Raw genomic sequence first — 27256 nt, forward strand, 5'->3', positions numbered from 1 at the left:
AAGAAGTCAATTTCCCACGCTACGTTCGCGGCTGGAATGGAAAGAAACTTTAATATCTGGTACAACTGGAAGTATCTTCTAGCCTGCACTTCATCGTAATTTCCAGTATATGGATGTAGATTAAGATGCTGAAGTTGATTTGTGGTGTGCGGGAAACCACACAACGAGGCGCAGCCATACACAGCACTATTAGAGTTATCTTGAAGCGGCTAATCATGGCTCAAGATTCAGCATGGGCGGCGACGACTGCTGATCCAAATAAAAACCAGGTTGATACTACTGCGTGGTGAGGATCGTAGCGAGATGTCAGTGAGGAACGACCAGCAAGGTGGCACCATGAACACCCTGTAACTCCCAGTTGAATCTGTGATTAGCACACTCAGGGACACTTTAGCCCCTATGAAGTATTGTCTCAATCTGGGTAGATGTAAGGTTGTGTAGAATGAGAATATAGCGGCAGCTTTAATGAATTTATTGGAGTTTGTACAGAAAAGTAGGAAGATGCACAACAAAATGTCAGAGTGGCAGACACAGCTCAGGACCGTTTGGAGCTGCCTCTGGAACCCACTAGAGCAGCCTGGGAGGTTCCAAGCTAGGGGCACCAGGCTATTGGGTTCAAGGCTAGGGGGTTCCAGGCTGTGGGGCTCCACACCTGCGGGGCTCCAGGTTTGGGGGCTCGGGGCTCCAGGCTAGGTGTCTCCGCTGGTACAGTGACGGTTGGTGCAGGCGCCGCTGTGGCCATCCGCGCGGCAACGACACACATCGCAGCCATGCGTGAAGCTGGTTCCAGGCACGCAGTTCACGCCAGCCACGTCTCGCGCTGCAACACAAATAAAACGAGGTGTCAGCAGAAAGGCTGTGTGTGCGAGCTGCCATACACTTCACTGTCCTCCAAGCACAATACAAGGATGTCCTGAAAGCAAGAGAAGATGGTACAGGTGACACAATCAAATGCCATTTGAATCCACACCCGTTTCTGGTTTAACGATGGAAGGGGCGTCAGCAGAGGAGCGATGACACATGTGCAGAGCGACGAAGAAGAGAGAGTAGCAGCAGACTGGCATGCCTGACGTTATTCGAATAGGATATGTCTTTGAGAGTTGGTCCACTGAGTGAGATGGACCGGTAGAGTATTTCACAAATGGGTATCTAGAGAGCATCCCCCACCGTTTGTGAGGCAGGTCCTTTGTTAAAAAACGTGGTGCACAAGTGTTGCTGTTATATTCGTGTTAGTTCTGCAGAAAAATCAAACTCTTGGTTCAGGTAAGCCGAAAAGTTTTGATGAGGAGTCACTTAATTTTAGAATTAAGACTCAGTTTGCACAATATTGATGCAGTTCCTTTACCGTGAGCTTGACACATTTGTGAGGATGAAACTAATCTAAAATGTCTATAGAGTTCGCTACCTAACGATAGAAGTCAAGGTGGTCCATTTCTCCCTGACAATCAGGAGAGATTGGCCAGTACTATTTGGGAGCGATGGACCAGTGTTATTTGGCAGAGATGGCATACATGTTTTGATGTGGGACAGCTGGATCACAATTACATTTAGCTTAGGTGATCATGGAAATTTAATGATACTCTGGAAAGAGATTAAATAACATGTATTGTTTTCAAAGCTGCCATTTTTCTGTTTCAAAAAATTCCAACTGATTACAAATGAATGGGTCTTGTGAGCATGGTAAATGGTCTGAATATGCGTTAATAAACGCTATGGACGCTGTGCGAAACAATTTCATGGGTATCAACGCTAAATACAAGACTGCAGTAAAAAACCTATTCTAAGGGTTATATGGGACCTCATCCTTTACTGGGGACTATCAACGAACGGAAGCTTATTGATCATATTAAGAAACTGCAAGAGCGAGGTTTCACTTCATCTTGAGATTCAGTAAGGTGTATGGCATTTGAATTAGGAGAAAGACAAAACATACCTCATGCATTTAATAGTCAATCAAAAAAAGCCAGTTACGACTGGCTCATCTCCTTTGTTAGACGTAATCAAAATATCCTTACAAGAAAGATAGAAGGTGTGTAGGTTGATCGAGGGAAAGGGCTGAATGAAGCCACTGTAAAAGTATTTCAGACTTCTTGAAAATGGCTCTAAGCACTACGGGACTTAACATCTGAGGTCATCGGTCCCGTAAGACTTAGAACTACTTAAACCTAACTAACCTAAGGACATCACACACATCCATGCCCGAGACAGGATTCGAACCTGCGACCGTAGCACCAGAGCGGTTCTGGACTGAAGCGCCTGGAACCGCTCGACTACAGCGGCCAGAAAACTACTTGAAACTGTGATGTACGAAAACGACTTGTTTGTTAAATCGGGACACATCTACCACACAGTTGAAACGGGACTGCAGTTGAACAACGAACCTGGCAGTGTTTTAGCAAACAGAGGTTCAAGAAATGTTACTTCAGTCACATGTACGTATATGGAATTTTAATTCACTCTTTTCTTCATGTACAGCCATATTTTATGTCGTCCATCTGTCACCAATGGGTGAGATGGACCACTCATGTATATTTTCATTTTATCATATCTCTTGCATTTTAAGTGGCAGTGCCTCAGTAATATAATGTACTTAACTTTATATGACACTGTATACAAACATGCTGCCAGAACTCAACACGTCAGTTACATACTGAGGAAAAAAGTGAACACGATGTCAAACCGACGTGTACTGGTAACATGGTCGCCAATGGAAGTGCGTGCTGTTGTCCAATATGAATGGGCACGTGGGACTAGTGTGTGAGTCATCCATGAACGCCTACAGACCGTGTATGATGAAGAGGTTGTGTCCCGTCAGACGGTTGGTCGCTGGAGCTGCATGTTCAGAGAAGGAAGGAAGAGTGTCGAGGATGAAGGTCGAAGTGAGTAATCCTCTACATCCACAAACCAACGCTGAAGTGGAGCAGGCTGTGCGACAATTCCATGGGCGTAGGGCGCTGAGTTTTGCCAGAGCAGTTTCTTCAAATTATAAAATGCAATCTATCATTTTATCTAATTCTGACCCTCCCATATGTATTGACACACACAGTGGTTACGGTTACTACAAGCCACACCACACGTTGGGAAACGGGGCCAAATTTCTAGTAGTTTACTGTCGAGTTGAGATTTTCACACACAAATGTTTTATTCATATCTTACAGAAACGAGCAGCACGCCAATACAACCTTTCAAAACACGTCGCTAATGGCAATCAAGTAATTTATAGCAATTAGTAAACAGGCTACTAAAGTACAGAACTTTGTTAATAAAGTACGGTGAGGTAGTGAAGCTACCAACACCGCCATTAAAAAAAAAAGCAAAGGTCTCAGCAAACACACGATTAGTAGCAATAAAGGATTGGAGGAATTTAAAGAGGTTTTTAAACAAAAGTGTCCTGGAATATCATTAGAACATAACAGATATGACGGACCCGTGTAAGGCGGCCATAAATCACCCACTCAGGGATGCTCAGGCTAGGCAGAATACTGACCAATTTAAATACGCCCGTAAACACTGTAAGACGTGTATATTTCTATTGTCTATTGTCAAATCACAATTTATGAAAGATGTTTATATTTTATTAATAGGATTAAGTAGGAATAATTAATATTTGTCATGTTGGAAATAATTGGGGTAGCAGGGAATGTCTGCACCAAAGTATTGTTGACAAGAGAGACTGCAAACTGATATAATTTTAAAAAGGGCGGGAGAGACCGCGTATGGATACATTTTAAGAAAAGTGCAGGAAAGACCGCGCATTGATACATTTTGTAATGGTAGCAGGGATTGTTTGCACCAGAAAGCATTGTTGGCAGGAGAGACCGCACTTTAGCGTTCGTAGGAAGTCAGTAGTAAGCGAGAAGTGAAGCGAGTCGGTAGCAGGTCTGAAGTGAGAAGTTGAGAGAAGCGGTGTGCCTACCAGGCACCAGTTATGATTTACAAGAGATTATAAACGGATGTACAGAGACATCAGCTAACTATTATCGTAAGAGGAGCTAATATTATTGAATTAATTTTTTGAGAAACTCAAGACTACTGAAGGTATGTTTGCGTATTGCTAGTTGTAAGATTATTGTAAAAAATAAGTCCCATTTGAACGTTTGTAAAATCATTTCATTCAGAATACAATTAACTTTTGCCAGCAATATTGCATTTCTAATTATAATCCATCCCAAAAACCATCAACGTAAAACTTTGCAAAATTTTATTATTCTCAAGAAAAAGTTTAACTATGAATTACGTAACTTCAGTCAAATTAATTAAAGAATAACTTCAGCTTTGCTATTAAAAAATAACGTCAGCTTTGGCAATAAATACAACCACTTATTATGACAGCCCACCAGCAACTAATAGAGGATAGTGAAACAGTGTAAGTATATTCATGTCGCAGTTCGATATAGCAGTCAGATGGCGATCCAGTAACAGTAAAAAAGGTAAGGAACAGTTTTGGGTTATAGCAGATAACGACTGAGGGCCACACGACAACGACACGTTCTATGTTTCGTCGAAATAATCCGAAAATCACTTTTAAAAAACTGCAATTAAATTTGTATGTGAAGATTGAGAAAGAGAATAAATTTCAAAGGGGAGATTTCATTTGTTATTATTAAGCAAGAGATAGAAATCCTAAGGGAAGGTTACATAGGTTATTGTAAAAGGGAAGGTTATGCGTAACAAAAGAGATATAGAGGAGACGGGAAGGTTTCAACACAATTGCCACTCTCAGGTTAGTCACTGCACCGACCTTTAGCCAGCGAAAACTTGTAATAAGATGGCTTAACTTGCTGACAGAATTATAGCCAACCTCGTGCAAAAACATTACACCACACACTCCTGAATGAGCGACCACATGATCAACCAAGAAGCATGAATTTACTCATAACACACGGCAGAATAGCGAAACAATTAAACTGCCGAAACTACACCTCCCATCTGTTCAAATGGTTCAAATGGCTCTGAGCACTATGGGACTTAACAGCTGTGGTCATCAGTCCCCTAGAACTTAGAACTACTTAAACCTAACTAACCTAAGGACACCACACACATCCATGCCCGAGGCAGGATTCGAACCTGCGACCGTAGCAGTGGCGCGGTTCCGGACTGCGCGCCTAGAACCGTGAGACCACCGCGGCCGGCACCTCCCATCGGGCAGTAACGAGAGGAGAAGGAAAGATCACTGTCTTCAAATACACCAGTGCCGGGCACAGGAAACCCGAACCTCAGAGGCCACAAGGCAGAAGATTCACTGGTTACGCAAACTTATTACTTAATGATTAAACCTTCCACTAACTTAACTTGCAATTATGCTCGAACAGGCAGTACACGACCTCCGATGGCAAGGATCCACACATCCGACCGCGCACGCGTCGCCAGCGTACCCAACACGCCACGGTCACGCGACAACTCGCTGTGTCATCGGAGTTCACGTCTTCTCTGCAACGTTGACGGGTAGTGACCGCTCCTTCATGTTACGTGTCTCCTTTTTAAACTCCAGTGTTGAAACGGAGGACTTAAAGAAGCTTGTTAACGTCCCACCAAAGTGAAATGAACAGCAATTACTCGTGGGGCGATTCTGTATGCAACCAACCCGAGGGGAGCTCTTCCGTCAACTCGACCCGCTCGCTACACACAACCGACATACCTCACGTGGCGACTCGGTACAACCGACCACGCCTGGTCCGCGCTGGCGAGCCACACTGCCCTCCCGTCTACACCAGACTCTCTGAGCGCACGCCCCTACTTCCGCGCCACCACACGAAGTTACCACCAGTCAAAGATCTCACTTTCTCCATGGCAGTTTCCCGGATCAAACGCCGATATCGATAGCAGAGGGAAAGACAACCAAGCAGCCACTTAATGACAGACAACAAATCAAACAAACATGTCAGGGGAAGAAAAGAAAAACCAATGCAATTTAAACACTAGGTGTAGCACCAGTCGATACACGGCTCAGTATATATAAGTGGGGGTCGGAATTAGATAGAATCCTAGATCGCATTTCACATTTTACCTCAGCACACTAATTATTCTGTGGTGAGAAAGAGCCACAAAAGGTAAGGCGGGAGTGAAAATCATCATGTTTAGTCTGCAGTTAAGACAGGACTTAAAACTTCGCGCAGAACCTGAATCTGCACTTTGTTGCCTTTTAAGTTATATATATTTATTTATTTAAATTACACATGGTGAATCATAATTAATGGCGTAAACGCATACAGTTGAAAATACACGACACTATAAGGAAAAAAGTCTCAGTAAACATAGGGTCGAAAATGCGTACCTTAAGAACTACGTGCAATTTTTCATCTTCGATACTGTGAAGCAAATCTCTTCTACTGCAAGTTCTTTGCTTTCCACATTTTGGGAAGTAGTAGTATGGAACAAAAACAGGCCAGCAAACATGGGCTCTAAAACGCATACCTTAAGAGCTATGAGCACGTGCTAATCTTCGCTTCTTGGAAACACAACTCTTCTAATGAACAATTGCTCATAACTTTAGAGGTATACGTTTTCGAGCAAATGCTTCCGGACAATTTTTCTTGTTTAGGTTCATGCTACTACTTCCAAAAATGCGGAAAGCAAGGACTTGCAGTAGAAAACATTTGCTTCACAGTATCGAAGATGAAAAATTGCTCGTAGCTCTTAAGGTCTGCATTTCCGACCGTATGTTTACTGAGACTTTTTTGTTTCTAGTATCGTGTACTTTCAACTATATGCTTTTACGTCATTAATTATGATACAGTATAGACACTCCTGGAAAATGAAAAAAGAACACACTGACGCAAGTGAATAAGACCTGTTATACTTGCACGGGACACTATGAGAGGGCAGTGCATTCGATGATGAAACGCGCCACACCGCGGACACACCAGGAACTGCGGTTTCGGCCGTCCTGTTGCAAGTCGCTCAGCAGCTAGAATGAGATTTTCACTCTGCAGCGGAGTGTGCGCTGATATGAAACTTCCTGGCAGATTAAAACTCTGTGCCGAACCGAGACTCGAACTCAGGACCTTTGCCTTTCGCAGGAGAGCTTCTGTAAAGTTTGGAAGGTAGGAGACGAGGTACTGGCAGAAGTAAAGCTGTGAGAACGGGGCGTGAGTCGTGCTTGGGTAGCTCAGATGGTAGAGCACTTGCCCGCGAAAGGCAAAGCTCCCGAGTTCGAGTCTCGGTCCGGCACACAGTTCTAATCTGCCAGGAAGTTTCATGCTCAGCAGCTGTTCACCGCCAGAGCCAGTGGCAGCCAATTTGCCGTGGTGTACGGAGCTCCTTGTGTGTCTTCAACATTGTCAGCACACTGCAACAGCGTGTACGCGAACCGTTCGTGCAACTACGGAGTTTGAGCGAGGGCGTATAGTGGGCCTGCGGGAGGCCGGATGGACATACCGCAAAATTGCGCAACACGTGGGGCGACAGGTCTCCCCAGGACATCGATGTTGTCGCCAGTGCTCAGCAGAAGGCGCACATGCCCATCGACTTGGTTCCGGACAGCGGCGACGCACAGATGCACGCCAAGACGTTCGCCTCTTACGAAGTACCGTGCAGGACCGCACCGTCACTTCACAACAAATTAGGGACACTGTTGCTTCGTGGGGATCATCGAGAACCGTTCGCAACCGTCTCCTTGAAGCAGGGCGACGATCCCGCGTGCAGTTATGGCGTCTTCCGCTCCAACATCGCCCAGCCCGCCTCCAGTGGTGTCACGATAGGCGATTATGGAAGGACGAATGGAGACGTGTCGTCTTCAGTGATGAGGGTCACTTCTCCCTCGGGGCCAATGACGGTCGAACACGTGTGTGGCGTCGTGCAGGGGAGCGCAAAATCTGGAGTGTGAACGACAGAGGCACACAGGATCAATCATGGTGTGGGGAGCCATATCCTAGACTGGCCGTTCTCCATTGGTGATAGTAGAGGGAGCTTAGAACTGTGAACGGTAAATTGAACCCATTTTTCAACCGGTCTTGCTACCGTTCATGCACCAATAAGGCGACATGCTATTCCAACAGGACAATGCACGTCCACATGTCTCCTGTGCCCCCCTACAAGCTCTTCAAGGTGCACGCCAACTACCCTGGCCAGCACAATCCCCCATGGAGCTTGTTTGCGACTGGATGAAACGTCATCTTGCACTGTCTGCACGACTGGAACGGAAATGGCCCATCTGGGGTACCAGGTGGACACTGCATGGCAGGCTATCCATCAAGACTACATTCGGCACCTCTACGATCGTCTTCATTGGAGAATTGCAGCCTGCATTGTTGCAATAGGAGGGTACACGCAGTACTAGCGCCGACAATGCACACGCTCTGTTGACTTTACTCACATAGGTAGGGCTCTGTCTTTGTGATCATGTGTTGTATGCATCCCCACGGGTGTGTCAATGAAATTTCCCTCTGCTGGGTCGACGAATTCATGGTGTTCTTTTTTCGTTTTCCAGAAGTATATATACAGGGTGTTACAAAAAGGTACGGCCAAACTTTCAGGAAACATTCCTCACACACAAATAAAGAAGAGATGTTATGTGGACATGTGTCCGGAAACGCTTATTTCCATGTTAGAGCTTATTTTACACTCCTGGAAATTGAAATTAAAACACCGTGAATTCATTGTCCCAGGAAGGGGAAACTTTATTGACACATTCTTGGGGTCAGATACATCACATGATCACACTGACAGAACCACAGGCACATAGACACAGGCAACAGAGCATGCACAATGTTGGCACTAGTACAGTGTATATCCACCTTTCGCAGCAATGCAGGCTGCTATTCTCCCATGGAGACGATCATAGAGATGCTGGATGTAGTCCTGTGGAACGGCTTGCCATGCCATTTCCACCTGGCGCCTCAGTTGGACCAGCGTTCGTGCTGGACGTGCAGACCGCGTGAGACGACGCTTCATCCAGTCCCAAACATGCTCAATGGGGGACAGATCCGGAGATCTTGCTGGCCAGGGTAGTTGACTTACACCTTCTAGAGCACGTTGGGTGGCACGGGATACACGCGGACGTGCATTGTCCTGTTGGAACAGCAAGTTCCCTTGCCCGTCTAGGAATGGTAGAACGATGGGTTCGATGACGGTTTGGATGTACCGTGCACTATTCAGTGTCCCCTCGACGATCACCAGTGGTGTACGGCCAGTGTAGGAGATCGCTCCCCACACCATGATGCCGGGTGTTGGCCCTGTGTGCCTCGGTCGTATGCAGTCCTGATTGTGGCGCTCACCTGCACGACGCCAAACACGCATACGACCATCATTGGCACCAAGGCAGAAGCGACTCTCATCGCTGAAGACGACACGTCTCCATTCGTCCCTCCATTCACGCCTGTCGCGACACCACTGGAGGCGGGCTGCACGATGTTGGGGCGTGAGTGGAAGACGGCCTAACGGTGTGCGGGACCGTAGCCCAGCTTCATGGAGACGGTTGCGAATGGTCCTCGCCGATACCCCAGGAGCAACAGTGTCCCTAATTTGCTGGGAAGTGGCGGTGCGGTCCCCTACGGCACTGCGTAGGATCCTACGGTCTTGGCGTGCATCCGTGCGTCGCTGCGGTCCGGTCCCAGGTCGACGGGCACGTGCACCTTCCGCCGACCACTGGCGACAACATCGATGTACTGTGGAGACCTCACGCCCCACGTGTTGAGCAATTCGGCGGTACGTCCACCCAGCCTCCCGCATGCCCACTATACGCCCTCGCTCAAAGTCCGTCAACTGCACATACGGTTCACGTCCACGCTGTCGCGGCATGCTACCAGTGTTAAAGACTGCGATGGAGCTCCGTATGCCACGGCAAACTGGCTGACACTGACGGCGGCGGTGCACAAATGCTGCGCAGCTAGCGCCATTCGACGGCCAACACCGCGGTTCCTGGTGTGTCCGCTGTGCCGTGCGTGTGATCATTGCTTGTACAGCCCTCTCGCAGTGTCCGGAGCAAGTATGGTGGGTCTGACACACCGGTGTCAATGTGTTCTTTTTTCCATTTCCAGGAGTGTAGTTTCGTCAGTATGTACTGTACTTCCTCGATTCACCGCCAGTTAGCCCAATTGAAGGAAGGTAATATTGACTTCGGTGCTTGTGTTGACATGCGACTCATTGCTCTACAGTACTAGCATCAAGCACATCAGTACGTAGCATCAACAGATTCGTGTTCATCACAAACGTGGTTTTGCAGTCAGTGCAATGTTTACAAATGCGGAGTTGGCAGATGCCCATTTGATGTATGGATTAGCACGGGGCAATAGCCGTGGCGCGGTACGTTTGTATCGAGACAGATTTCCAGAACGAAGGTGTCCCGACAGGAAGACGTTCGAAGCAATTGATCGGCGTCTTAGGGAGCACGGAACATTCCACCCTATGACTCGCGACTGGGGAAGACCTAGAACGACGAGGACACCTGCAATGAACGAGGAAAATCTTCGTGCAGTTGACGATAACCCTAATGTCAGCGTCAGAGAAGTTGCTGCTGTACAAGGTAACGTTGACCTCGTCACTGTATGGAGAGTGGTACGGGAGAACCAGTTGTTTCCGTACCGTGTACAGCGTGTGCAGGCACTATCAGCAGATGATTAGCCTCCACGGGTACACTTCTGCGAATCGTTCATCCGACAATGTGTCAAACCTCATTCAGTGCAAATGTTCTCTTTACGGATGAGGCTTCATTCCAACGTGATCAAATTGTAAATTTTCACAATCAACATGTGTGGGCTGACGAGAATCCGCACGCAATTCTGCAATCACGTCATCAACACAGATTGTCTGTGAACGTTTGGGCAGGCATTGTTGGTGATGTCTTGATTGGACCCCATGTTCTTCCACCAACGCTCAGTGGAGCACGTTATTATGATTTCATACGGGATACTCTACCTGTGCTGCTAGAACATGTGCCTTTACAAGTACGACACAACATGTGGTTCATGCACGATGGAGCTCCTGCACATTTCAGTCGAAGTTGTTCGTACGCTTCTCAACAACAGATTCCGTGACCGATGGATTGGAAGAGGCAGACCAATTCCATGGCCTCCACGCTCTCCTGACCTCAACCCTCTTGACTTTCATTTACTGGGGCATTTGAAAGCTCTTGTCTACGCAACCCCAGTACCAAATGTGGAGACTCTTAGGCTCGTATTGTGGACAGCTGTGATACAATACGCCACTCTCCAGGGCTGCATCAGCGCATCAGGGATTCCATGCGACGGAGGGTGGTTGCATGTATCCTCGCTAACGGAGGACATTTTGAAAATTTCCTATAACAAAGTGTTTGAAGTCACGCTGGTACGTTCTGTTGCTGTGTGTTTCCATTCCGTGATTAACGTGATTTGAAGAGAAGTAATAAAATGAGCTTCAACATGGAAAGTAAGCGTTTCCAGACAAATGTCCACATAACATATTTTCTTTCTTTGTGTGTGAGGAATGTTTCTTGAAAGTTTGGGCGTACCTTGTTGTAACACCCTATATATATATATATATATATATATATATATATATATATATATATATATATATATACTTCGATGATCTGACGGGAACCGTCAGATCATCGAAGTTAAGCGCTGTCGGGCTAGGCTAGCACTTGGATGGGTGATCGTCCGGTCTGTCGATCGCTGTTGGCAAGCAGGCTGTACTCAGCCCTTGCGAGGCAAACTGAGGAGCTACTTGATTGAGAAGTAGCGGCTCCGGTCTCAGAAACTGACATATGGCCGGGAGAGCGGCGTGCTGATCGTGTGCCCCTCCACATCTGCATCCAGTGACGCCTGTGGGCTGAGGATGACGCGGCGGCTGGTCGGTACAGTTGGGTCTTCCAAGGCCTGTTCAGACGGAGCTAAGTATATATATATATATATATATATATATATATATATATATATATATATATATATATATACAAAGTGCAGATATATACAACATTCTGCAGCCCTTCTAATATATATATATATATATATATATATACATAGTGCAGATATATACAACATTCTGTAGTCTGCTCATTAAGGATATTATCAGCGCCACTAGTTTTATGTGTATGTATTTCCATTTCTTCTCACAAGTTCATGCCGGCTCCTTTCCTGCTAAGTGTAATATTTTCATGTTGTTCTCAATGTTTCTCACTGAATGGTTATCTTCAGCAACGTAGTCCGCAATCGTAAATTCGTTCGAGTTGGCGGGTATTAACGCAGCAAGGTTTTCTTTGTATCCAATCTCAAAGCTCCTGCCTATCTGACCAATTGCCCTAGGGCATTTCACCGGTAAACCAATGCATCATATGTTTTGACGAAAGCACGGATGCTGTCTGATGATGAATTATGTAATACTTTGTGAATAAAATAATGTAAAACCAGTTTGATGCTGGTTGCTGTTCACTGTCAACAACTAATTTCATATAACTAATTTCATATAACAGCCACAGTCTCCAACCTTGCATTTATCTGAAAAAATTGAATTCATGACATGCATCAACCAGCTCTGTAGTAACATACGTACAATTTGTAAGATCCAATGGCATGTTTCATATCTAATGTCATATATATACAAATCTGTCAAGTGGCACAGAGCTCGTTGTTGGATCCAATGTGAAATGTGTGATTATTTAAAAAGTTTTAACACAAAGCTCTGCAGTGGAGAGCCACTACTTTTCAATCATGTATTTTAAATGACGATTAAGTGGAAAAAAATGGTTCAAATGGCTCTGAGCACTATGGGACTTAACAGCTATGGTCATCAGTCCCCTAGAACTTAGAACTACTTAAACCTAACTAACCTAAGGACATCACACAACACCCAGTCATCACGAGGCAGAGAAAATCCCTGACCCCGCCGGGAATCGAACCCGGGAACCCGGCGTGGGAAGCGCGAACGCTACCGCACGACCATGAGCTGCGGACGATTAAGTGGATGACACATCCCACCAGGGTAGCTGAGAGTGCTAACGCGCAGCTCCCTGGACTCGGGTAGGCGCGCTGCCCCCCCCCCCCCCCCCCGGATCGAACCCACCCAGCAGATTACCGACTACAGCCGGTGTGCTGGCCAGCCTGGATGTGGTTTTTAGGCGGTTTTCCACATCCCACTATGTGAATACTGGGCTAGTCCCCACGTTCCACCTCAGTCACACAGCTCGCAGACATCTGAACACATTCCCACTACTTTCTGGATTCCACTAGACACAGATAGTTGGGGTACACTATTTTCGTCCTGGGGGTTGCGGGGTGGCTGCAAGAAGAGCATCCGGCCACCCCTTCAAATTAACATGCCAAATCCGATTAACCATGGCCGACCCTGCGTATCCGTGGGACAAGGCGCAAGCAATAGATAGATAGATAGATAGATAGATCAAGTGGATGACACGCGTATCTACAAGACAGAGCCAACGACTCCCACATTGGATATACATTATGTGATTCCACACACAATACCTTCGGAAGAAGACAGTTTTAAAACTGTCAAAACCATGTTCATGGTTTAATTAACCTGTATTTTGCAACTGGTTGGCTGTTGTTTCCAATCGATTGAAGCTCTTGCATGCACAGTTACTAAATCGCAACCATGTTCAAAATCTTAGATTGAAAATGTATGACCAGTGCTAATCTAGTAAAACTGATAATTATGGGAATTGCTGTTATATTATTTCTCTTGGGTATACGTATATTAGTAGAAAGCATCTATTCTTGCTATTAAATTCATATACTTCTTCGCATTAAGCAGTTATGTAGCTTAACTGATTTCACAGAACATATCAGCTGTGTATACAGAACGTCACACTTATTTCCATGACCCCAAATATCTTTCTGTCCAGAAGCAAAAAAAGAAAAATGCATCAAGTAAATGTTGTTCATCCATCAGGGGACATTAATCAGCACGATTCACTTTCATAGCGAAGATAGGACCAGCAGTGGGCCCTTTTTTTAAAGTTTTACCCTATATTGTTTCTGGCAATCAACCTCGTCTCCTCAAGAGCTCTTTAAAAGTGTATCACATTATGTACCCTATATTGTATTCGCAGTCAACCTCGTCTGCTCAAAGACCTCCTTAAAAACGTTTCATATGTTGTACCCTATAGTGTTTTCATCAGGCAACACCCTCTCCTCAAGACATGTTCAAGAACGTTTCTCAGTGTACCATTCATGTAGACAAGACGTTATTAAAGACGTAACACAAAACTGACTCTTAGTCTCCTACACCAGCACGTACTGCAAGTACCGGCATGACGTGACTCGTCCACTTGCAAGAGTTGACAGAAAACAAATGGAAGCACAAGGAAATTCCAGACCACCCGTTCAGTCAACCGCTCTCAGTTGAAGGTTTGTGTGAAAACCACGTACACCAACGAGGGCAAGATAGAAGTGCTACTCATCTGTGGAGAATGTAAGTTAGCAGAGCAATAATCGCAATAATATTTCCTTGTTTACAAAAACGGTACATGTACTGCTGTACTATAGTACTTTTAAACAATCTTATGTACAGTAAAGATAATCCGTGATTAAAAATTGACCATCATTACCTTCAACTGAAGACGGCTGAGTGAACAACTGGTGTATTATTTCCTTGCGCTTGAATTTGATTTCTCTCAACTGTAGCAAGTGGACGAGTTACATCACCCCAGTACCTGCAGCGCATACTGGTACAGATGATACTGGTACTGGTGACTCAGATTCAGTTTTGTGTTACGTATTTAGTAACGTGATGTCTACGTGAATGGAACATTGGGATCCTTTTTTGAACAGGTCTTGAAGGGAGGAAGTGAATAACCGAATAAAAAAACTCAGTACCATTTAAAGTACTCATAACCTCTGGCTACAAATGCGCACAATAACTTTTACTGTGTCTTATCAACAGCAGAATTCCTTTTTCCCAATGATAACCTGAGGACCACATTTTTGAATATTCAACCTTTTCATCTTATGCAAGTGTTGCCAACTGTTGAACAATACTACGAAAATATCAACAAGTCAACGTAGCAGTGTGCAACAGGTCGTAAGCCCAGAATAAACAGGTGTGGTTGGTTCGCTATATTTCACTATGTAATTGAATTATTGTTATTTTGCATGGTCATTATTGAATGAGAATATCTTGTAATTAGTTATTTTACTCCATAAAATGAAACCAAGTGTACAAAGTATGTTTTGAGAACGGGTATATATTTTTGTGTAAAACTTGCACCAAAAATCATTTTAAAAAAACTACCTAAGAGCATTCCCACACAAAGAAAAATTTTCGTTGCTCCAGATAGAGTTCAGGTCTGAATGGATTAAATACATATACTGCAGTTCATATCTTCGTAATGAGCAAGGTTACAAGAATGGCAGCCACAGTGTTTAATGTCTCCCTGATAGCTAAACAACATTTTCATGAGTACGAAGTCTTCTGCGATGGCACTGTTGCATAAAACATACTCGGACTTCTTGCCATTTCATGGTAAAACCTCGAGCTTTCGACAATTACCTCAATCGTCTTCGTCAGGAGCAAGTGACTGCCAAAACTGTTGCCGTGGTGGCGTCATATATCCCGTAGACAGCTTCCAATTGGTCGGTAATCTCGCAGTGCTGTCGCAAATGGTGTCAACGTCTGCGTTGGTGGCGCCACCGCTCCCGTCGTGCCGTAAACACTGCGACGAATATCTCTGGTTCCTCTCTGCATCGAGGGTTCGCTCCCATGCACCGCTGTACAGCTGAAATTCTTCCCGCAATTCTTATTTCTACAGCCTCTTTAATTACAGAATCCCTGTATGTGGGAGCCTGGGACAAAACTTTTGTTTCTTCAAACAGTATCTTGTGTTTGTTTCTGAGGCTGTACTCAGCAACTGCAGATGTCTCCAGTACTCGAATTTTAATATGACGTGGATGTTCTACACAGCGGTCCCAAACGGTGCGGATGGACTGACCGATGTAACTGCTTCCGCACTCACAAGGGATGTTATAAATCCCAGGGATACTGAGGCCAAGACTGTCCATCACAGGGCGTTGTGTCTCGTTTATCTTCTTAGGAGGTCGGAAAATAGATCTGATACCTTGTCTTCCCAGGTCTCTACCTGTTTTCCTGGATGTATCGTCGCAAAATGGAAGGAATGCAGTCGGTGACTCAGCACGTGAGTCTTCAACAGTATCACGTTTCCTTTTCTTAGAGAACGCTGACTCCGCAACAGGTGACCCATGGCCATTCTTTCAGGCCAAGTACATCAGATGATAAATTTCGGAATCAAGTGGTCCTCGCCAGAAACAGTTTATGCTGTGTGTATTAATGTATTTAAAGCTGCTGTCTGCTGAACTGAATGGTGAAAACTCGGGGTGCAATATCCTTTGTGAGTGCGGAAGCAGTTATACACGCACCGTTTCCGACAACTGTTCAGAATATCCAAGGCGTATTACAAATCGAGGACTGAAGAAATCTACAGCTGCTGAGCACAGCATCACAAACAAACACAAAATACTGTTTGACGAAACAAAAGTTTTGCCCCAGGCTCTTACATAATGATACACAAAATACTGTTTGATGAAACAAAAGTTTTGTCCCAGGCTCCTTCATATTGGGATTCTGTAACTAAAGAGGCTGTAGAAATAAGCTTGTGCGAGAATAACATCAACAGTGACAGCTGATATAATTTTAGGGGCGCATGGAAGCGAGCTCTCGACTCAGAGAAGAACCAGAGATATTCGTCGCAATGTTTACGCTACGGCGGGAGCCGTAGACACCATCTGTGACAACACTGCGTGATTATTGGCCAATCAGAAGCCGTCTACGTCCTATATAAGCTCACCACAGCAACAGTTTTGGCAGCCAATCGCCTCTGACGAAGGCGATGGATGCAGTCGTCGAAAACTCGAGATTTTACGCACAACTGCCGCGATAAAAAGTCAGAGAATGTTTTATGCAACATTTTCTTGATACTATTTTGTTTTGCTTTTGGACAAAAAGTAATTTGGTGTGGTCAAGATAGATGGGAGAGCTTATGCAGTGCATAGCATAACTTCAAAACATTTTTGACATGAGTAGTAATGTGAACTGCAAATTTACGCCTGTGAGACTAGTAGCTCTGGTAAGTTGTAAGAGGAGTACCTAATGAGGTATTCTTATAGTATGTTTTTGAATATATTGCGGTTTTCAATTTCCTATCTGATCTCTACTGGCCACCTCTTAAAGACTTTTGTCCCTGAATATCAAACTCTATTCTGAGCCCTACATGAAGATGTATAGTCCGCTTGGATGTTATTTTTATTTTCAGTATTGTTTAAATGACAACATTTTCACCGTGGATTCGCTACTTATTTAACTTTCCGCAGTTGCAGTTTCGAACTATTTCACAATGACATTAAAATCGAAATTTGCAATTGTAGTAATTAAAATAAATTATGTCGCCCTAGGTGGACATGATGTCATTTGAGAAAATTCAGTTAGACTGCGAACGCAAGGGAGATACAATTGCTGGACTATTGCGGTGGGGCATTGCACAGTAGATTGTAAGTCCACTAACGTTATTAACCAGGAATAGTATGAGGAAGTACGTAGAAGTATCATCGCGGTACGATAAGAAACCTAAGTAACATCAAAGGATTATGTAAGAGTATCAGTTACCTACTTTTACGCAATGTTCGTACTGCTTTCATTTGTAGAATAAATACATTGTTTTTACTTCTAATGCGTTGTTCTGAAAGATTACGGCGTAGCACAGGGTCGAGAAAAACTAAGTACTCGAAGCACGATAGCAATTCCGTCTACAGGTGAATGCAAGGGAAGAGAGACTCCTGAGAGTGAAGCAGGCAAAGCCGGATTTCTTAGTGAACTTATCCACATGTTGGTACCAATATCAGCTTATTACCCATCTGGATGCCTAGAAACTTCAACGCGACGAGCAGACTTTGCAGCATTGTACAAGAGACTGGTACACCTGCCTAATATCGTGTTGGACCCCCGTGAGCACGCATAAGCGCCGCAGCACGACTTGGCATGGACTCCACTAAGATCTGAGGTAGTCGTTCAAATGGCTCTGAGCACTGTGCGACTTAACATCTGAGGTCATCAGTCCCCTAGAACTTAGAACTACTTAAACCTAACTAACCTAAGGACATCACACGCATCTATGCCCGAGGCAGGACTCGAACCTGCGACCGTAGCGGTCGCGCGGTTCCAGGCTGAAGCGCCTAGAACCGCTCGAGCACACCGGCCGGCTGATCGGAAGTAGTGCTGGAAGGAATTGACACAGTGAATTCTGCAGGGCTGTCCATCTGTGACATCTCTTCTGAACAGCACGTTGCAATGCATCCCAGATACGCTCAATAACGTTCATGTCTGTGGAGTTTGGTAGCAAGCGGAAGCGTTAAACTCAGAAAAATGTTCCTGAACCACTCTGTAGCAATTGTGGATGTGTGGGGTGTCGCATTGTCCTACTGGAATTGCCCAAGTCCGCCGGAATGCACAATGGACACGAATAGATGCTGGTGGTCAAACAGGATGTTTACGCACGTGTCACCTGTCAGAGTCGTATGTAGACGTATCAGGTATCCCGTACCACTCCAACTGCATACACCCCACACCATTATGGAGCCTCAACAAGCTTCAACAATACCCTGCTGACATGCAGGGGCCATGGATTTGTGAGGTTGTCTCCATACCAGTTCATGTCCATCCGCTCGATACAATTTGAAACGAGACTCGTCCGACGAGGCCACAGGTTTCGTCACCAACAGTCCAATGTCGGTGTTGATGGGCTCAGGCGAGGCGTAAAGCTTTGTGCCGTGCAGTCATCAAGGGAACAGGAGTGGACCTTCGGCTGCGAAAGCCCATATCGACAATGATTCGTTGAATGGTTCGCACGCTGACTCTTGTTGATGGCCCAGCATTGAAATCTCCATCTATTTGCGGAAGGGCTGCACTTCCGTCACGTTTAACGATTCTCTTCCGTTATCGTTGGTCCCGTTCTTGCAGGATCTTTCTCCGGCCGGAGAAAGTTTTATCTGAGATTTGATGTTTTACCGGATTCCTGATATTCACGGTACACTTGTCAAATGATCGTTCGAGGAAATCGCCACTTCATCGCTACCTCGGAGATACTGTGTCCCATCGCTCGTGCGCATCAGCTATCCAAGGATAAAATTTCAGCGCACAATTTTTCTCCGATCTGTACAGGCGCTGCCGACCACAGCCTCTTATTCTGTCTGTTTACGTGCCTGTGTATTTGAATACGTAGGCCTGTACCAGTTTCTTTGACGCTTCAGTGTGTAAGATGAGCGTCGGTCTGAGTCACCTACTTGCAGGCCCTCTCGTGGGAAGGAAACTTCTCCTTTCCGTCGTGGCGCAACCAATCTTAGACTGCAAACACAGAAGAAGTAGTGTGAGTAAGGTGAGCAGGATTACCGCTTGGAAACGGGCCAAGGAAGGCGAGGCGCGGTTACGCCTCAAGTGTCACATCGGCTACACGCCGACAAGCCGTTGGCCGCGACGCGGCGGGACAAGTTGTTTCTCTAATGCGTCTGAATTTCACCTCTCTAGCAGCGCAGTGCGAGCCACAGGTTGCGTCCTCAGTTCAGCTAGCAAAAGATCTCATTACTGCACGTCGTTCGTGACAAACTACACTGCTGGCCATTAAAATTGCTACACCAAGAAGGAAATGCAGATAATAAACGTGTATTCATTGGACAAATATATTATACTACAACTGACATGTGATTATATTTTCACGCAATTTATGTGCATAGGTCCTGAGATATCAGTACCCAGAACAACCACCTATGGACGTAATAACGGCCTTAATACGCCTGGGCATTGAGTCAAACAGAGCTTGGATGGCGTGTACAGGTACAGCTGCCCATGCACCTTCAACACGATACCACAGTTCATCAAGAGTGGTGACTGGCGTATTGTGATGAGCCAGTTGCTCGGCCACCATTGACCAGAAGTTTTCAATTGGTGAGAGATCTGGAGAATGTGGTGGCCAGGGCAGCAGTCGAACATTTTCTGTATCCAGAAAGGCCCGTACAGGACCTGCACCATCCGGTAGTGCATTATCCTGCTGAAATGTAGGGTTTCGCAGGGATCGAATGAAGAGTAGAGCCACGGGTCGTAACACATCTGAAACGTAACGTCCACTGTTCAAAGTGCCGACAATGCGAACAAGAGGTGACCGAGACGTATAACCAATGGCACCCCATACCATCACGCCGGGTGATACGCCAGTATGGCGATGACGAATACACGCTTCCAATGTGCGTTCGCCGCGATGTCGCCAAACATGGATGCGACCATCATTATGCTGCAAGCAGAACCTGGATTCATCCGAAAAAATGACGTTTTGCCATTCGTGTACCCAGGTTCTTCGTTGAGTACACCATCGCAGGCGCTCCTGTCTGTGATGCAGCGTCAAGGATAACTGCAGCCGGGGTCTCCGAGCTGATAGTCCATGCTGCTGCAAACGTCGTCGAACTGTTCGTGTGCCGCGCAGGATTAGCCGAGAGGTCTAAGGCGCTACAGTCATGGTCTGTGCGGCTGGTCCCGGGGGAGGTTCGAGTCCTCCCTCGGGCATGGGTGTGTGTGTTTGTCCTTAGGATAATTTAGGTTAGGTAGTGTGTAAGCTTAGGACTGATGACCTTAGCAGTTAAGTCCCATAAGGCTTTTTAACTGTTCATGCAGATGGTCGTTGTCTTGCAAACGTCCCCGTCTGTTCACTCAGGGATCGAGACGTGGCTGCATGATCCACCACAATCATGCGGATAAGATGCCTGTCATCTCGAGTGCTAGTGACACGAGGCCGTTGGGATACAGTATGGCGTTCCGTATTATCCTGCTGGACGCACCGATTCCATATTCTGCTAACAGTCATTGGATCTCGACCAACGCGAGCAGCAATGTCGCGATACGATAAACCGCAATTGCGATGGGCTACAATCCGACCTTTGTTAAAGTAGGAAACGTGATGGTACGCATTTCTCCTCCTTACACGAGGCATCACAACAACGTTTCACCAGGCAACGCCGGTCAACTACTGTTTGTGTATGAGAAATCGGTTGGAAACTTTTCTAATGTCAGCACGTTGTAGGTGTCGCCACCAGCGCCAACCTTGTGTGAATGCTCTGAAAAGCTAATCATTTGCATATCACAGCATCTTCTTCCTGTCGGTTAAATTTCACGTCTGTAGCACGTCATCTTCGTGGTGTAGCAATTTTAATGGCCAGTAGTGTACCAACACAGTGCCCATCTAGTAATGAAGAACGAATAAAAATATTTTCTGCGATTGTGCTAACGTTCCCCTGTACCCTGGGTGGAAAAAATGCGGTCTAAATCAGATCATAAGAATTCAGGAGATCTTTCCAACATCCTTTTTCTAGCATAACCACATACAAAATTAATATTGAAGTCAACACAGGCAACTGATCTTATGTACTTTCTATAAAGTAAACCAAGAACTCTCCCTAACTCGAGAAGAAATGCTCTGATGGAAGAGTTAGGGGTGTTATAAAGAATTATAATTAAAAGTTTACTTTCACTAAATTCAACAACCCCTGCACAACATTCAAATACCTGTTCAATACAGTGCTTTGATACAGCTACGAACTCAAATGGAACACTGTTTTTCATACTCATGGTCAGTCCCTTACTCCAAAGAGAACCAGCGAATCTGTGTCGTGTTAAAAGAAGCCTCTGAATCGTCACATTATTTGAGTGGTGCTCTGATATATCAGTAACGTCAGTCTACCTCTATAAGCAGTTCACTAACTATATCTCTAACACCTATTACATTTTGATTAAATATGCTAATTCCTTCACTACGTGGGTACCTAACTTTCTTTGAAGACGGTCTCTTTGTTGCAGAGACGTCCTTTGACCAGGGATACCTATGAGCTGACTTCAGTCTAGAAAAGGTGCAGCTCGAACACCGACTACTACAGTAATTTTCCCATGGGTGGTCCCACCACCATCTACTATACTCTCACCTCTAAGCTTTGCCAACTTCCCTTTTCCATACCTATTGAGGTGCAGGCCATTCCAAGTGAAACCTGATCTTTTGTCAGACTCAACTGGCACCACTGCACTGGGAGCCATGCCCTCCGCTATCGGCCGGCCGCGGTGGCCGAGCGGTTCTAGGCTCTCAGTTCGAAACAGCGCGACTGCTACGGTCGCAGTTTCGAATCCTGCTGGGGGACTGATAACCTCAAATGTTAAGTCCCATTCTGCTGAGAGCCATTTGAACCATTTTGAACCCTCCGCCATCAGTGCCTGCTCAGTCCCCACGTTAACACGTCTAACAGCAGCATTAGGATGACGTCGATCACGACGTTTGTATAGTTGCAAAAAATGTACATTTGTGTCACCAATCTGAGTAGCTACCATTTCCGGGTCATCACCTACAGTCCTAAAAAATGGCTCTGAGCACTATGGGACTCAACTGCTGAGGTCATTAGTCCCCTAGAACTTAGAACTAGTTAAACCTAACTAACCTAAGGACATCACAAACATCCATGCCCGAGGCAGGATTCGAACCTGCGACCGTAGCGGTCTTGCGGTTCCAGACTGCAGCGCCTTTAACCGCACGGCCACTTCGGCCGGCCACCTACAGTCCTACATCATACTTTGTGCATGGTATTGTAATGCAGTTTCACAGCAAAGGCGAAGTTATAATTGTCATTCTTTCTCCTCTTTCACTTCCTTTCATTTTAAAGGATTGTGACGACAGGTCGCTAGACTGCCTCTTTGCGAGCAAACAGTCAGTGGACGTCCTTCATACGATGAACAGATAGCGGAGGCTAAACGGCGCTGACGCTCCGACCGTTATGCCGACTTAAAAATGCCGCGCCGCTATACTACACGCTGCGCGTGTGAAGTTTGGCACGCATTGGCCGGCCCTGTTCCACATTAATGCCACAATCTGTACCAAAGAATGTGATAGGGGTATCTGCTGTTGCTGTGAAGCCACGTGCCATGCCCTCGCTCACTGATAATTCCACTGTTCTTTCTTTCTTTCGCTACTGCCTTTATCCCGCAGTGAGCGCAGGGTTGGCAGGGTTAAGTATGGAGTTGGCATGGTTAATCTTAAGGGGTAGCTGGATACCCTTCCTGCCGCCACCCCATACCCCCTGGGACGGAATTAGTGTACCCCAGCTGTCTGCATCTAGTGTAAATCGGGAAATAGTGTGTATGTGTTTCAAATGTCGTGTAACTGAGGCGGGACGTGGGGACCAGCCCGGTATTCACCTAGTAGGATGTGGAAAACCGCCTAAATACCACATCCAGGCTGGCCGGCACACCGGCAATTGTCGGCAATCCGCCGGCAGATTCGATCCGGGGCCGGCGCGCCTACCCGAGTCCAGGACTGATTATTCCACTGTTCTCCTGTACAAATTCAGTTCTGCCTGAATGATAATCTGATAGAGTTTGTCTATACTGTGTTGACAGAGACATCATTTCCTTTTTTAGGTCTTTGCTGCTAACATTAAGCACAGAAGAGAATTTCTGGATGGTGTCCTGTTTTAATTTTGAATTTTAGTATAGTTTGCACTTCACACATTACACAGACACTACTTTGCCTCGTAGTGTGATACTATCAGATATCAATTATCTTGACAAGACGACAGATACTGGATATCTCACACTCTATGGGGCAATACAATTACTATAATCTCCTACACAAAGTATGTTATAACATAATGAAATACTTGCACCATAATGTACGAGGATAAGTCAATTATTATCCGCAATTTAGTTATATTTTTGTTTATTTTGGTAGTACTGTCGTTTTACGTTGATGACGCATGCTTTGTTTATTTGTTGTTATATCTTTGCAATTTTCAAGCTGCTAGGTTAGTTTCGTTATCGCTGCCGTGCTGTTAATCATGGCTGCTCCGCTGTCTATTTGCAGGAAAGAAGAGCAACGTTCAGTGATCCGTTTCTTGTGGTCGGAAGGCGTATCAGGGGCCGACATACATCGAAGACTTTCGGTACAGTACGGGAACAGTGTTTTGCCACAACGAAGTGTCTACGAATGGATTGAAAAATCCCGAAATGGTCGCACAAGTGTTACACACGATGAAGGAGACGGACGACCTTTTACCGCCACAAATGAAGAAAGCATTGAACGTTCACGTGAAATGATTCTCTTAGACAGACGATTAACTGTTGACGAAGTGGCACATCGTCTGCAAAGTAGTCACGGTTCTGCCTACGAAATCATCCACAACAGACTTGGGTTTCATAAAGTTTGTGCAACATGAATCCATCATTACGAGCCGGAGAGTAAACGGTAGAGTATGGAATGGAAACATCCAAATTCGCCGTGCAAGAAAAAGTTCATGACCCAACCGTCCACAGGAAAACTGATGCTTACGGTTTTTTAGGACGCACAAGATGCAGTACTCGAACACCATTGGGAAAGGGCAACAACAATAAATAGTGTACGTTACAGTGAGATGCTTACTGCGAGGCTAAAGCCTGCAGTTCGAAGCATACGCCGAGGATTGCAGTCAAAAGGTGTTGTGTTATTGCACGACAATGCGCGACCGCATACTGCTGCGCACACTGCTGAAACGCTCCAGAAACTCAAATTTGAAGTACTGGATCATCCTCCATATAGTCCTGATCTTGCCCCTTCTGACTGTCACTTGTTTGGTCCACTCAAACAGGCATTAAGCGGCCGTAGATTTGCCTCGGACCAACCCACCCACTGGGCTGGAACAAGGATCAAAATCAGGGTCCCTGATAAGATAACACTTTTGGGAACCACCTCTATCCTATACATGGCAAAGTCAACCATCCACGGTACCAATACGAAACAAGGTAATGGTGTAGGCCAACTGCACGTATTAAAAAAGAAAAGAAAACGGGAAAATGAAGGTCACCCATTCACTGTACCAATAGGGGCAAATAGCATGTGTAAAAAAAAAAAAAAGGCAGAAACGAAGGCCACCCATCCGCTGTACCAATACAAGCCGAGAACAATCTCCCTGACGTGGCAAGAATATAAGAAAACACAGGCAAAAGACACCTGCAGAACTCGATCAAACTACAGAATTATGTGAAAAGTAGATTGACTGCTGCATTTCATTGCTCCATACGTGAATTTAGAAAAATACCGTCAGATCTGTTGTTACAAATCTTGACAGGGTCAAGTGACTTATTTTATGTATTGTTTTCTTTGCCCCTTATAATTTTTAATTGTTGAGACCACAAGAGGAACCTGAAGTCTTGTTATCAACACGAAAACTTTCTTAATTACCGTCCTCGCTATGCAAACGCTATAAAAATATAAATTTTCTTTAGTAATAAAATGATTTTTCAACATCATGTACAGAAACATTATGAATTACTCTTCAAATATCCATTCTCTGCTCTCACTTGGGTCTCACATACGCACAAGTCACAGTTGAAACATAATATTCGTCTGCTTTCCGAAACACAGACGCATTTTAAATGTTAATATACTAAAGACAAATGAAAATACAGTATACACATACACAGAACACCCACAAAAAATTAAATAGTATCTCAAAAACATATCAATCTGTCTGCGTTACAAGAATAATGGGTGTCACAAAATAGTGTCATTCATCAAAGATAAAATATAAGATTGCTAATAATTAGGTACATAAGAGCAATGTCCTCATTTGGACGAAATACAATACAGATACCACAGCTATTGTCTTTTCCTGAAGATAAAAAGCACACAATGAAAAAACAATCATGATACAAAATATAGTCCTCATTCATATGAGTTAGGAAAGAATCGTGTACATGTGTTATTGTCATTTTCAGCAAAAAAAGACAAAATTCGCATTACCATACTTCGAACAAGGACCTGATGATGAAGGTAATGAGAAGTTAGCATCTTGCATTCGTGTCTCTAATACATTCTGTCCCTTTACTTCCATGAAAATGCAACACCAAAGCCACCCGAGGTTGTAGACGCCCATTGTCACTGAAGTCCACTGTTCTATAATGGACCCCCCCATCCTATAATATTTGTTCACAAGAAAGTGTGAGTGTCAGAAATCAGGAGGTGTTGAAGATGGTGAAGGTTGCACGATTTTGTTGGTGATGATGAGGTACAATGGACTAGACCATGGTGTAGGCAACGTTGTTAGTCATCTTGGTAATCAGGATCTGGACAGAGGTTGATGACTGGACAGCAGAAAAGTCATGCCATCATAGTTCGGGGTTGTACCTCATCTGTTCCAAAAATTATAAGGGAGATACACCACACAGCTACTACTTGTTACAAACGTGTCTATGGCTTCTGGTTGAAAGATCGTATGTTACATAGAGATAAAATTTCAATAGCATTGCCGATAACACAACAGTCATTAACTCCTGTCTCTGCTTACTCATCCCTCTCATTCTGTACTGAAAGAAGAATATGAGGCGAAAACATCGACGGTAAATTTGTTCCTGCTTTGGATTTTTACCTTCAGATTACTTAGTGGGCACAACTGCATCTAATTAAGAATTAACAAGTCTCTGTCCCAATCACCATACACCCGGACTGAGTGCACAGAGTAGTAAGAAGGAAAAGGTTCCCACAATTACAAATTACTGTTTGTCCAGTCCACAGTCCTTACGTGGGTGCCTATTGTTGAGCTGCCTTTATCCACAGACAAGTGACGAGGGTATGGCTGCTCACCAGGTGCCTCGTCGTGGCCAAGGCTGCCTGGAGGCCCACCGGCTGCAGGTACAAAAGCGTCTCCCAACCCTCCAGTATCTTCTGCGTATCTCTGTCCTCGTTGGCCCTGGTCAATGCTACCTAGAGACCAGCTGGCTGCAGGTATGGGTATTGGCAGGGTGTGGAAATGTTTCACACCTCTCCATCAGCTTCCATGTAACGGTGATTCTCGTCCTTGTTGTCCCAATCTGGCCATCAGCTGACCACAGGCATACATGCCTTAGGTGCTCAAGGTGAATCTGGCATTCACGGGGACCGGGCGGATGAGGTGACTGCTCCCATCTGGACAGCAAAGAATGCAGCAACCCCACTCGGTTAACTTGCCCAGTGGCTGATGTCGACCACTCCACAACTTTTCTGCCAGTGTTGTCCCAGTGTTCTCCCTTGCTGTCCCCACTGTTGCTCGGTACCTCTTAACATTTGAGCATGTAATCCTTAGACCATCTACGTATGTAAATAAATAAAAAAGACACTAAAATTTACAGGGAAAAACTTACAACATCTATGAACAAATATTGCTTTCTCTTTACACGAGGTGGTAAAAACATAATTACCACTTGGAACTTACAACAGAGTGTGCTTCCGTGTAAGCATGTATTCGAGACACTCCATGCAGGTCATTATATAACATAGGTTAAA

At 45.2% G+C, this 27256-nt stretch overlaps 1 long non-coding RNA gene across 1 annotated transcript in view; it reads right to left on the bottom strand.

Annotated features, from left to right (window-relative positions):
• Window positions 1–456: 456 nt before the first annotated feature.
• LOC124544787 overlaps window positions 457–27256 on the bottom strand; it is a 103769-nt gene continuing 76969 nt past the window's right edge. The window contains exon 2 of the long non-coding RNA XR_006967564.1: window positions 457–820. This is a non-coding gene — a long non-coding RNA (uncharacterized LOC124544787). The remainder of the gene's footprint in view (window positions 821–27256) is intronic.

This window comes from Schistocerca americana, chromosome 8 (genome assembly GCF_021461395.2).
Source record: "Schistocerca americana isolate TAMUIC-IGC-003095 chromosome 8, iqSchAmer2.1, whole genome shotgun sequence".
Taxonomy (NCBI): domain Eukaryota; kingdom Metazoa; phylum Arthropoda; class Insecta; order Orthoptera; family Acrididae; genus Schistocerca; species Schistocerca americana.